This window comes from Camarhynchus parvulus, chromosome 3, assembly GCF_901933205.1.
Source record: "Camarhynchus parvulus chromosome 3, STF_HiC, whole genome shotgun sequence".
In the NCBI taxonomy this organism is placed as follows: domain Eukaryota; kingdom Metazoa; phylum Chordata; class Aves; order Passeriformes; family Thraupidae; genus Camarhynchus; species Camarhynchus parvulus.
In genome coordinates this window covers 48,530,885-48,543,027 of record NC_044573.1, presented here as the reverse complement: position 1 = coordinate 48,543,027, position 12,143 = coordinate 48,530,885, and positions in this window count along the sequence as shown.

Sequence of the window (12,143 nt, the reverse complement as noted above, 5' to 3'; positions counted from 1 at the left end):
ATCAGTTAAATGTACTCAGTTCTTTGTAGAGGTACACGAGATTCTGTCTAATTATAGGAAACACAATTTTTTTTAAAATTGGCTACTAAAGCTAAAATTAGTAACAGCATATGTCCACACTTTCCTGCTTCCTATGTTTGAGAAAAACTGACATTACTTTCTGCCCCTAAAATCCAGATTTGCAAACAAAATAAATCAGTCCTTCTATCAAGTTGTGCATTTGCAGAATAAGACAGTTCCACTATATTAATTCTTGGTATTTAAATACCTTAATGAAGGCAGGAGCCAGATACAGTAGAAGCACATTCAAAATAACAGAAACTGAATCAAAGAATTTACAGACTAGAAGAGAGTATCACAGGCAAACACCAGAAGAACAATTTCCCTAGTATGTTATTTGTCCAATGGCAGGAATAGGAAATCCTTGGGCTTTATAATCCTCAGATGATTTAAAATCATTAGAAATTGTTCAGATGCATATTGCTAGTTGTGTGTTAAAGGAGTTGACCACAACAGAAAACTATGTTGGCCACAACCTGTATAAAATAAACTCATACAACTAATAACACCTTGTTGAGGACCAGTGATTTTTAAACCATTAAGAACCATTCCTAAACTGAATGGTTTTTATTAATAATAAGCTCTTTCCATTGTGAAACCAAAGACAAATATATTTAGATATGAGAATAGGTGTCCTATATGCTGAAAGGCACAGACCAGTATTTCCTGGAACTGGTTAAATAATAGTGGACAAAGCTCAACTCTATATAGTGCAATAAGGTCTCTTTAAATCCAAGTTGTTGCTAAAAATTGTCTAACTTCGGAACTCTTTGCTCCTCTAATTCTGGGGCTACAAATTCTAGATTGTTTCCAGCTTACTGAATGAATCTAGAGTTTATTTTCTGTTATCTTAAAGAGGTTGCATTGGCAGTAATCAAGAAGAAGACTCTGTTTACCTCACTCTGGCTGCTGTACTCTAAATTTGAAGCTTCTGGAAAGGAGAAGGAAGGGGAGGATTTTTTATTTTCTCAAGAGCAAGCTCATCTCTGCAGAACTTTTTAAATGCAGATGGAAAAGACAAGAAGAGAAATGGTGAGCAGCATGATTACAGACTGGGATATTCCTAAGAGGACTCAGCTACTAGCCTGCAGTATTGCCTACAGATTCAAAACTGAGCTCTGGAGGAAACAGATCAGAGAACAATTCCTAGGAATGGAGAGAAGGCTTCAGCCTTTATTTCAACCTCCAAAGTCATTGGCAGCTGCTGATTTGGGAAGGAATTTGGAGAAAAGACTCTCATCCTGCAAGAAACATTGGTTGGGGTTAGTTTTTTCATGCTTCCTTTATCCAATCTCCTGATGTTCCCTACTTCCTGAACCATATTCTCCAACTGTGTTTACTTTTGTGCTAATGGCACCAGTAATTTTAGAATTTGGAGATTTTGTAGCTTACATAAAAGAAAGTACGACAGGAAGACAGCAGAGTGGTTCTGTTTCTAGATTTTAGCAAATTCAGTGTTGAGACAGGAGAGAAGCATAAGTACCAAGTAATCCCAGGCTGGAATATCAGGACACTGATATCCACAGTGTTCTGCTAACACATTTGTTATTAAGCTGCTTTTAGGATTATGTTTAGAGGAATAGGAAATGATGATGCTAAGCAGTTCAACAGGCAGCTGGATCAAACAACAGGTATCAGAGACTCTGTGGACAACTGGCTACCATCAAAAGGCTTGAAATCTGAAATTCTTGCAACTAGCTCATCTGTACAGAGCTCAAAACCATATTCAATGTCACAAATAGTAATGCTGTTGTGGCTGAATGGATCTTGGACATAGTTCCTGAAAATCAAATATTTTCCACCAGAATTTCTCAGTTGCCCAATATTTAATACCTGTGCATGATTGGGAAATTAGGTTTACAAGCATCCTATTCTGCCTAAACTTAAAAAATGCCAAACATTTATTTCCTAGGAGAAAAAAAGTGAAATTATAAAAGGTTGATTATTTTCTATTAGCTCTTTTTAACTTTCACCAACTACAATTATTTTATTTCAATCAGATCATAGATACTAAATTAAGGATTTTCAGTATGATTTGCTGAGTTTAAATTAATCTGTTTGTGTCAAGCAAGAGAACAAAGTGAGACATTTGAGTTACATTATCAAGCAGATTAAAAAATCCTGTGCAATCCATGCACAACACTTTCATAGATTTCTGAGGTAGACTGTAAGGAGAGAAATTTGATTCCTGCTCTTCAAGCTGACCTTTAATTTGGTGGTCACTGGAATCAGATCACCTGTGGCCTCAGTTTAGCATAGCCTTTCATCCTAATAAGAGTGTAGTAGCAAATCCTAATCAAAGTAATAATACACTCCCAGCTATGTACTAAATTCTGTCTAGAAGGACCATAGGACCTAAGAAAAATTAGAATTCACCTATTTTGCATTCCTGATGGCACATGATTTTAGTAGTAGTTGTAATGAGATAATACTGGATCTGAGGAAAAAAAAAATTAACAATTGAAAAACAAGACAAGAGCTTGTTACCAGGGCATTTTTTAGAAGATTGACTACATAATCTTTCTAGTAATTCATTAACATTGCCTAATTCTAAAGTTTTCTTCTGTTTTCCAAAACCATGATATTTAATAGGTTGTTTTCAAAAAATCATGAAGATTCAGGGTGAAATTTTCAACAATATGCTACTTTAATTTTAAATACTAACACGATGATCTGAGATGCACCTGCAGCTATACATCGTCTCTCTGCCACTAAACCTGAATACTTGCTCATTGCACTTTCATACTTGTCCTTATACCCTGCTGAAAGTCATATTTCAGATTATCACAGGAGGAAGGCTGTTGCCTGCACAAACAGTTTTACTGGATTAGTTACTCTCTAGAGAACTAGTTTTCTTTGAATTTTTGTCCAAGCCAGGCTTTTCACCACAAGGATTAGAAGAAAAACTAAAGTTTAATCAAGGAAAGCAAATCTAAAGTTCTTGGTTTCAAGACTGGAAACTTACAGAAGTGAAGGAAACAAAAAAAAAGAAACAATTATAGATTGTACTTGGCAGTATTACACAACGAGCCTTGAGGTATTATGTAAAACATTCTTACTCAAGGAACTTCTTCAGCTCATACCACTTCATGCCCATCCTTGCTGCTACTCTCAGTATGGATTAGAACTAGTTTGAAGACCTGAGAAGTTCCCACGCTGCTAGAGTTCATCAAATTCTTTTGTGAGTTATTTTCTCCCTTTACTCAGAACAGAACCTTATCCCCCCTTTCTCATCTCTTCTCTGGCATTGTTATCATGTAGGAATACAGTTTCTGGATCTCCACTATAATGAGTGTTTTGACTCCTGTCCCCCCACCCTGTCTTTCAGAAGAAGCTATAACACGAGTTTTACCTTTAGATAATTAGCAAGTATCTGAAGTGCATGGGATCACCCACAGTGTTAATGCATATGGATGAGTATTGAAGGAGAAAGAAAACTTACTTTCAGTGACTCTGGTTCCTCTCCATTATTCTTCAGAGCTCTATCCAACCTTCTTCTGCAGGTGCTCCTGTGGTCCAAGGGAAGTGCCCTCTTATCTACTTGGAAAATAGAAGGAGAATGAAAGTGCAAGAGTATTTTCCCAAGACCCTGACATTCTCAGAGCTGAGGTCATCAGTCTTCTCCAAAACTGGCAACAGAGATAGATTAGTAGTCAACTGGAGTGCCAAAGCCCCTTGACAGTTTGAAAGTCTATTGCCTATCCAGACTCAAAAGAAAACAGTGTCTAGCCAAGAATTTCTTATGCATGTACAGATCACACTGTTTGTACCCAGGAATTACAAGAACAGCAACTACTGTTCAAAACCTAAACTTGTGTCTTTGTCATGTCTCATGTCATCTTTCTAAAAGATGATGATGATGAAAGATGAAACTAGCTGCAGAAGCTGGCAAAGTCATGATAGAAATCCAGAGGTAAAATATTAATTAACATGAATGGTTATTTCAGGTGAACATAAACAAAAAGGGCACAAAAGGTACTGTGGGTAAGAGTTGAGTGCAACCTTCATATTGTTTTACAGAGCTGGAAAAATTAGTAGGAAACAGAATGAAGCAAAAGAACTCCACCTCAAACCGCATGAACAAACTAATATGAAAAGTGTTTTGTTTTGGCAAAAAGACATTATATAGAAAGAGTTTTGTTTTTGTCAAAAATGTTTCTCTCCACTGTCTAAGTGTTCTGATTCAGCTGAGCAGCTTAGATGATGCAAGGGACTCAGGCATGTGCACAAAGAACAGCACCTTCCAGGCATATCTAAAGCAAAACAGGTCTGACTTAATCACCTGCAAAATAAAAACACATAATAACGTGAATACACATGTAGAAAACACTCAACAGAGAAATGTCTTCCTTTGCATGTTTCAGCTGAGGAGTCTTGTGGAACGTTTCCAATTCGACTTCCAAATGTGTCCATCTAAGCCTAACTTTTAGCACAAGTTAGACTTTTAAAGTGCTAGTCTGTACTAAAAATGATATTTGTACTTTAAAAAGTTATTTCTGTATGCAAACGTTGTTGGCTATATTCTTGCACCAATAGTATTTAAAGCTCTGCTAGGTCAGATTTCTATCAGTAAATACTTCTCACTCAGCAGGCATTACAACACAGCTAAATCCATTCTCCTTTTAAATATTCAAAGCAAGGAGAAGTTTGAGGGCAGCCTGTGGCATAGATCAAAACCCACAAATTAAGTAACTGAATGAGAAACCCAGGAGGCATTTGTCAAAAATTTTCTTTCACAATAAACCACACAGAAACTTGATTTCATTTTTCAAGCAAACATTCAGATGATTCAAAATCTATGTTTTTCAAAACTAAAAAGAGGTCTTGAAACAGGTTTGTTCAATCATTTGGGGCCAATAATTAATATGACAAATGCTGAAAGGCAAAGCTGGAAGACCTTGAAGTTCCAAAAGTTTCAAATCTGCTTTATTTTTAGTTTTCCATTGGAATTGCCATTCACTACATATATTTCTTTTTGTCTAAGAAAATCTTCACAGTATTTCTTAAATTTATGAAGAAATTCATACGAATTGCCATTCTTACAAACTGCTCTTTTCACTGTAGTCTTATCTCCCTTTGCAAAAAATGTAACAGTCATGAAATAACTCACATACAGTGAAGCAATGAACTCAGACCTGAGAAATATGAACAGCAGATGAGGGGGTTGTGATTGGCTTTATATTCAAGATACAGTGACTTGTGAAGAGGCAAAAACACTTATAGTGTACAATGTATGGGTGTTGAAAAGTAAACAAAGGTGATATACATTGCTACTTTGTTTGATTTCCTCTTTTTTTCCCCACTTATACCCTGTCCAAACACAAGCACATTCTATCCCAAGCAACTTTGAAGTGTTTTAGGTGTTATGATTGGCACTGTCTGGTTGAACTGTACGCTCTATTAATTAGCTTTTATTTACCAGAAACACAATCATCTATATATATTCTACTGAATTATTTCAACTATCAGGTTCTGCAGACCCAGCTGGGTAAGTACAGCTGCAGAAAATTATTTCCATATTACAGTTTGTTTTACCCAAAATGTAATCTGTAACTCTGGGCAAAAGATGTTGTAACACTGTGCAATTTGGCAACAAAATAATGAATTACTAAAACTTGAATTTGTGGGTTAAATCAACAGAAATAAGTAAGCTCAGCAAGACAGCCTGAAAGGAGAATTCAGAGTCGATTTGGATAGGAGTCTAGCCAAAAGAAAGGGACTAGCACTTCTTCTTTGAATAATTGCACTGTCTGGCAATCCATTCAGTCTTTTTGTACTGCACGCATGTGAAACCCGTCATAATTTGAGCCCATGCCAGAATTTCATAGGTATTGCTAAGGATAAATATTTAATTTTACTGAATCATTTTGCAGCAACATACAACAGAAAGTAACTGGATTGCTCTGTTGATGTCTGCAAATGATATCTGGGTGTCTCTTTAAGAACATATGCTTTACCATAGAACTGTCTTGTTACTGGAGTTAGAGGATGAAATAGTAAGTCTTATGCAGGAAGTCAAACAAGACAACTTAGTGGCACTGTCTGGTTTAAAAAATTTGTCAAATGAAAGAATACCTATGGGCTGCATTTTATCAGAAGGTAGTTATTGCTGTGCTGGCTGCTATAATGTGATCACATGAAAACCAGCTTTGTTTTTTGTTCTCACGTCTTGTGAGATAAGCCAGTGATTACAGGCAAAACCTAAATACCCACTACCCACTAAAAATGTTTTCAGCTCTCCGTCATCTTAACAAAATTAATTTTTTTTAATAGTATACACTCTGTCCTTGACTTAATGCTGCTATTTTGGTGTGATTATCCATTCACTTGGAATCAGTAAGAGCTAATGCAAAACAGTGAAAAAGAGAGTAAGGGCTTCAGAAACATTAAATACTAGAAGATCCTGCAAGTCCACAACAAAATCTTCTTGAGAATGTTAATGATCTTGCGTCCATCCCTCCTTTATTCAAAATGGCTGCTGGGCTGATACCAAACCACGCACTGAGTGGCAAAGGGAAGGCAAAGGAAAGCATGACCAACAGCTTGCTTCCAGCTCTAGTGAGCTGTGGTGAGAATGAGCATCTGCATTCTAGTACAGCTGATCTGCTGCAGCCTCTGAATGGCGTAACTATACAAAGCAGTCACACGGCATCAGTTTTGTACTCCGCCACTTTCCAGGAGGGTTAATAAAGTCCTAAATGAGAATTAAACCAAAATAAGGAGAAGTTTTTGTGCTTTAGGGAGAATCAAAATAATGAACGATACAGTATGCTAGGACCACACAAGCAGGGAGAACAGCTGGTGAAATAAAGGAGATGGGGCTGAGAGGATGCAAATCTTCTGCCTAAGGAAATAAGTGTGCATATTTGTTTTGGGAAACAAGATATCACAAAATCAGCTATCAAAGTCACTTAATCCAAATACCTCATTTCTGACCTTGCATTTGCTGACCTATTGCCACTGATAACCTGAAACAGAGTCCTCATCTGCAGCTTCAGGGTTTTCCCCTAAGAATTCTTGGCCAGAAAGCAATGAGACTTTTCAACAAAATGTAGGCCCAAGAGTTTCTAAGTGCCCCTTAGAATCTTGGTGCCCCTTACTGGAGTAGATCCACAGAAATAACCTGATTTAAGGATTCTTTCAGGGTAAATCTCACAATTCAAAAATAACCATAGGCTTAGATGAGAATCATGATTAACAGCATCCCAGTGTCATTTGGCACTGCCCTTGTCATATCCCCATTGCAGCTCCAGTGATTTATAGGATGTGCATCTCTATGATCACACAATAAACTGTAAAACACTTTCCTACATACTGCAGAATCATACAAGCATCAAGGCTCTAAGAGGCCTTCAAATCAAGTCGAACCATCAACCCAGAACCACCACAATCACCCCTAAACTATATCTCCAAAAGCCACATCAGGCACCTCTTAAATACTTCCAGAGACAATATCTCCCCAGACAACTAATTCCAATGCCTAACCACCCCTTGGGTGATTTTCTTTTTCAAAAATTTCATCTGGACCTCTCCTGAAAAACGTGGGGATTTTTTATTTGTGTTTTGATAATTCATCAAACCGTTTTGAAGGTTCAAATAGGTTTACTTGAAATGTGTTTTTTCTGCCTTGCTGTCTTTTCTGCCAAAATTAATGTCAGTTCACTTCAGATGGTGATGAAAGATGGTTAAAAATTCATAACAATAGAAATAATACCAGAAGAATGTGCTTGTGAAGTAGGAGTGGCTACCCAGCAGCAGAGGCAATTCATACAAAGCTGTCAGGTGTTGTTCCAGTGAGACAGAAACTCTCTTATTGACACTTCCTTTCTGGCTCAGAGAAGTCTGCCTTAGCTGGATTACATAAAAAAGCCCAAGAGGAGAGTGAAGCAGGTTGGGTAGCTTGGCAAACGCTGAGAGGAACGTGTGTGTGCTCATACTTCAGCGCACGTGTGTGACGGGCACGTGCGCGCAAGTCCCTGGGTGGATGTCTTTTTTCCCAGAGCATTGTTAAAGTGGAGTGAAAGGGCACTGCCCACGCTCCCCTCCTAGGACTTGACCCGGTGGCAAGGGCCTTGCATTCCTCAGCTGAGAAGTGCGTCTGTTTGCCTGAGCTGAGCCAGATGAAAGCAGCACTACCAGGCTCCAGCTTTGCCTCAGGCCCTTGCTTTTGAAAGAGCCAACCCTGCTGTTTCTCTTTGGGGCTTATTTCTGGTTTGAGAAGAATTGGCTAAAAGGAAAACCTTCCATTTTTTCATTTGCCTTTGTAGTTTAGTAAGGAGACAACATACATTTTTCATTTGAAAATTCATTTATTTTAAATATGGCAAGACTTTGAATTTTATGCTTAAAAATCACAATCAAATCCCCTCCAGACAAGTTGATGCTTTCATGAACTGGAACATGTTTAGAGTAAGACAGCTTCTTACAATTTCATTTATAAGCAAGAACAGGATTTAGAAAACTGCTGGTCCCATAATTCAGTTGCATTGGAGAGTAGCATTAGGCAGTGGTATTCCTAGTGGTATCCCTGACCAGCTCCTTGGGCAAATCCTTTTACTTCATTGTGTACACAGCTTCCAAGAGTGATGCCTTTCTCCTGGAAGCTGTATTGTGGATTGGGCAGTGTGGGCACTTTCTCATACGTATATATTTTGTACTATGTTCAGCATGGTTAGTTAAAACATATCAATGTTTTTGTACAGAATGTTAACACAGTTTCTCTGAAGAGGCTATCACTGAAATATTGAACATACTAATATCTTGCTTGATATGATCACCATCTCAGGAACAAGTCTCTCACCTAAAAGCTGGATGTCAGGTCTCATGCATGGCGTATGAAACTCTCATTGTCTCCCAAGATTACCCTCCCAACCAGACCTACCTGTTACCATTATGCTGTGCAGTTCTGAAGCATCTCTGGCATATTCTGACAGCCATCTGCTAGACTCTGTTGGCAACCTGTTAACTAGATACATTTAGAATTTTAGGTCATAACAGGGGGAAGCCAAGGGACACTAATGCAGCGAGTAGATGTGCTACCTTTCCCCTATTAGTTGTTTTGATACTTTCCTTACGTGGTCTAATGATTCTCTGATGCAATTTGTAAGCTTTGCAATGCAGAGCTGCCAACACAAAACACATGAAGAGACAGTTGTGGGAGAGATTAGCAGAGCTCTTCACATACAGAAAAGTGTACCACAATGTTGGGTTTTTCTCTATGTATTTTTTTCCTATAAGAACTGTTTATAAACACTTTTAAAAACACCCCAAATACTCAACATTTGATGAGAATCATAGTTCCATAGAACAGCTTGTGTTGGAAGAAACATTAAAAATCATCTAGTTCTAACTCCCCAGCCACAGACTGGGACAACCTTTCACTAGACCAGGCTGCTCAAAACCCCATTCAACCAGGCCTTGAACACTTCCAGGGATGGGGCATCTACAGCTTCTCTGGGCAATCTCTCCAAGTGCCTCAACCCTCTCAAAGTGAAGGACTTCTGCCTAATATCTAACCTACACTTACCCTCTTTCAATTTGGAGACATTCCCCCTTGTCCTGTCACCACACGACAGAGGGACAGTAACAAGTCCCTCTCCAGCTTTCTTGTAGGCCCCCTTCAGGTATTGGAAGACTGCAATTAGGTGTCTATATTTTTCACCCATATGAACACAAGCAAAGCATTTTTTTAACCTGTATTTTATTCATCACAATCTCAGTTCAATCTAAAGTTAATCCTCTGTTTCTGAGACCAGATGGATTTTTTTTTAAACATTGGAAGAAACCGAGGCTGAGTCAAATGGTTTCAGTGGCTTTTTGTTCTTTTCTAGTGTTGTCTGGAAGCAATTTTCTCAAGCTTTGTAATTTATTTGTCATCTTCCTCAAAATCCCCACACAAGAAAGAATGAAAGCCTTTCTTTGGAATTAAAAACAAACAGAAGAAACCTTGACATTAGATTTTTATACATATTGTTCATATCCTGAGTGTAATAAATAGGTGTTTTTAGTACCAGTGGCGAGGATCTTGGGGAAAATAAGTTATGACTGAAATCTTGTATTCTGGAAAACAGAAGTGACAGTTTGGTTCTCCAGGGATTCAGTCACACATTACCTACTAAAATTCAAGCAGCCTCATATTTTTCTGTTGTAAAATCTGACATATAAAAGCAGAGTATGTATTCCAATCTTTAACCTGGTGTAAATGTTGCTTCTATACTCTCACACCAACTAAGTAACTCTGCAATAAAAATAAAATCCAACAACATTTTTATTTTTTACAAATGTCATTTTCTTATGTTTTGTTTTTTCACAGTCTATGTAAAGAGGTTAATGTTCTCATGAACACGCAAGAAAATTAAATTTTGATACTATAGGAACAAAAAAGAGACAGAAAAACTAAATTCAAAGCTGAAATTTCCTGAAAGGAAAAAATAAACCAAAACAACTTATACTTACTTGTTCTTTCTCTTTCTTTTTTCACTTACTTTTTTTCCTATTTTCTTGATCCAGCTCAAATTCTTCCACTGGGCAGAGCTGTGGCAGGATGATAGAGGGCATAAAACTGCAATGTGTAGGTTCCAATTCATTTTTGCAAAATAATCCATATCTTCAACTGCATCTGGAAATGCACATGGACATTTGTGAGAATTCACTTTGGCCTGTATGCTGCCAAAATGCAGCGGTTAAGTGTCAGGTGTGACATTCTGTACCAGCTATGGGTTCTGGATTGATTTAAATTCAAAGGCTCATAATATGTGCAATCTATCTCAAAAGGGAAAAAGCCCTGTCTGTGTTCAAGGTAGACCGAAGCCATTTGTAAGCCAAAGATGGGAATAGCTTTCCCCAGAAATACTGGAATGTGATAATTTTACAGCACCCTGGACTCAACACTAGAGTATTTGGTAAACGTAAGTTATGAAAAACAGAAACATTAAATAAGAACAGGTGGAATCACTACACATATACAATTACTTCCTACAGCTCTCTGAGATTACCTCAGGCTGACTGGACTGAATCCCTGCCAATTAGCTAAAATCCATGCACAAGGATGGATATGATCACTCTCAAACACTACAAACAAACATTGGCATTGAACTAATTTATTGTTATTTTATATTCAATTCCAGAAAAATTCTAAATAAAACAATTTTGGGTTATATGAATGGAGCCAATAATTTGAAGTTCTGGAATATTCTTCACGTATTATAATAATCATAATCTTCAGACAGTTCATTGAATCATAATGTCTTTCTCATGGAAAGCATAAAAAGGCAACAAGCTGCATTGGGTAATAAAAAAAAAAAACAATGAAGAAGAAACCCTAACCTAGGATAGCTAATTGGAAACTATTTTTTGTATTATTTGTGACTGTGAAGAAAGGACAAGAAAGCTGGACACATTTTCAGTGCCTCAAGGGGGCCTGCAAGAGACCTGGAGAGGGACTTTTCACAAGGGGATAGGACCAGGGGGAACAGTTTTATATCAGAAGAGAAGAGTCTTAAATTTTAAAAAGGAGAAATTTAGGTTAAATATTATGAAGAAATTCTTCATTGTAAGGGCGGTGAGACACTGTAACAGATTGCCCAGAGACCTTGTGAATGTTCCATCCCTTGAAGTGCAGCCTTGATCAGGTTGATCAAAGCCAGGCTGCATTAGGCCTTGATCAACCTGAACTAGTGAAAGGTGACCCTACCCATGGCAGGGGCATTGAAATCAAATGATCTTTAAGGTCCCTTTGAACCCAAGCCATTAGTTTCTATGAAACTAATGAAAATTCTATTGAATACACAATCCTGAGATGTATCTAGAGACGTATTTTTCTAGAAAATATCAAGTAGTCCATGAAAGAATTCACCTGGAAAGTCGTGTGAAGTTTGTCTCACTTTTTTCCCCCTTAACACCATGAGCATTCTGGAATTTTCCTCCATTACTGAAACAAGTAATATTCTTGTCTCTCACTAAAAAGTAATTTTTATAACTGAAATTTAGGTGGAATTATGCAGTTAATTTTACATATCTGACAGCATAAAAGCATATCAATCTCTTGCTGTTGCATGTCATGTCATCCTTTTCATGAAGGAATC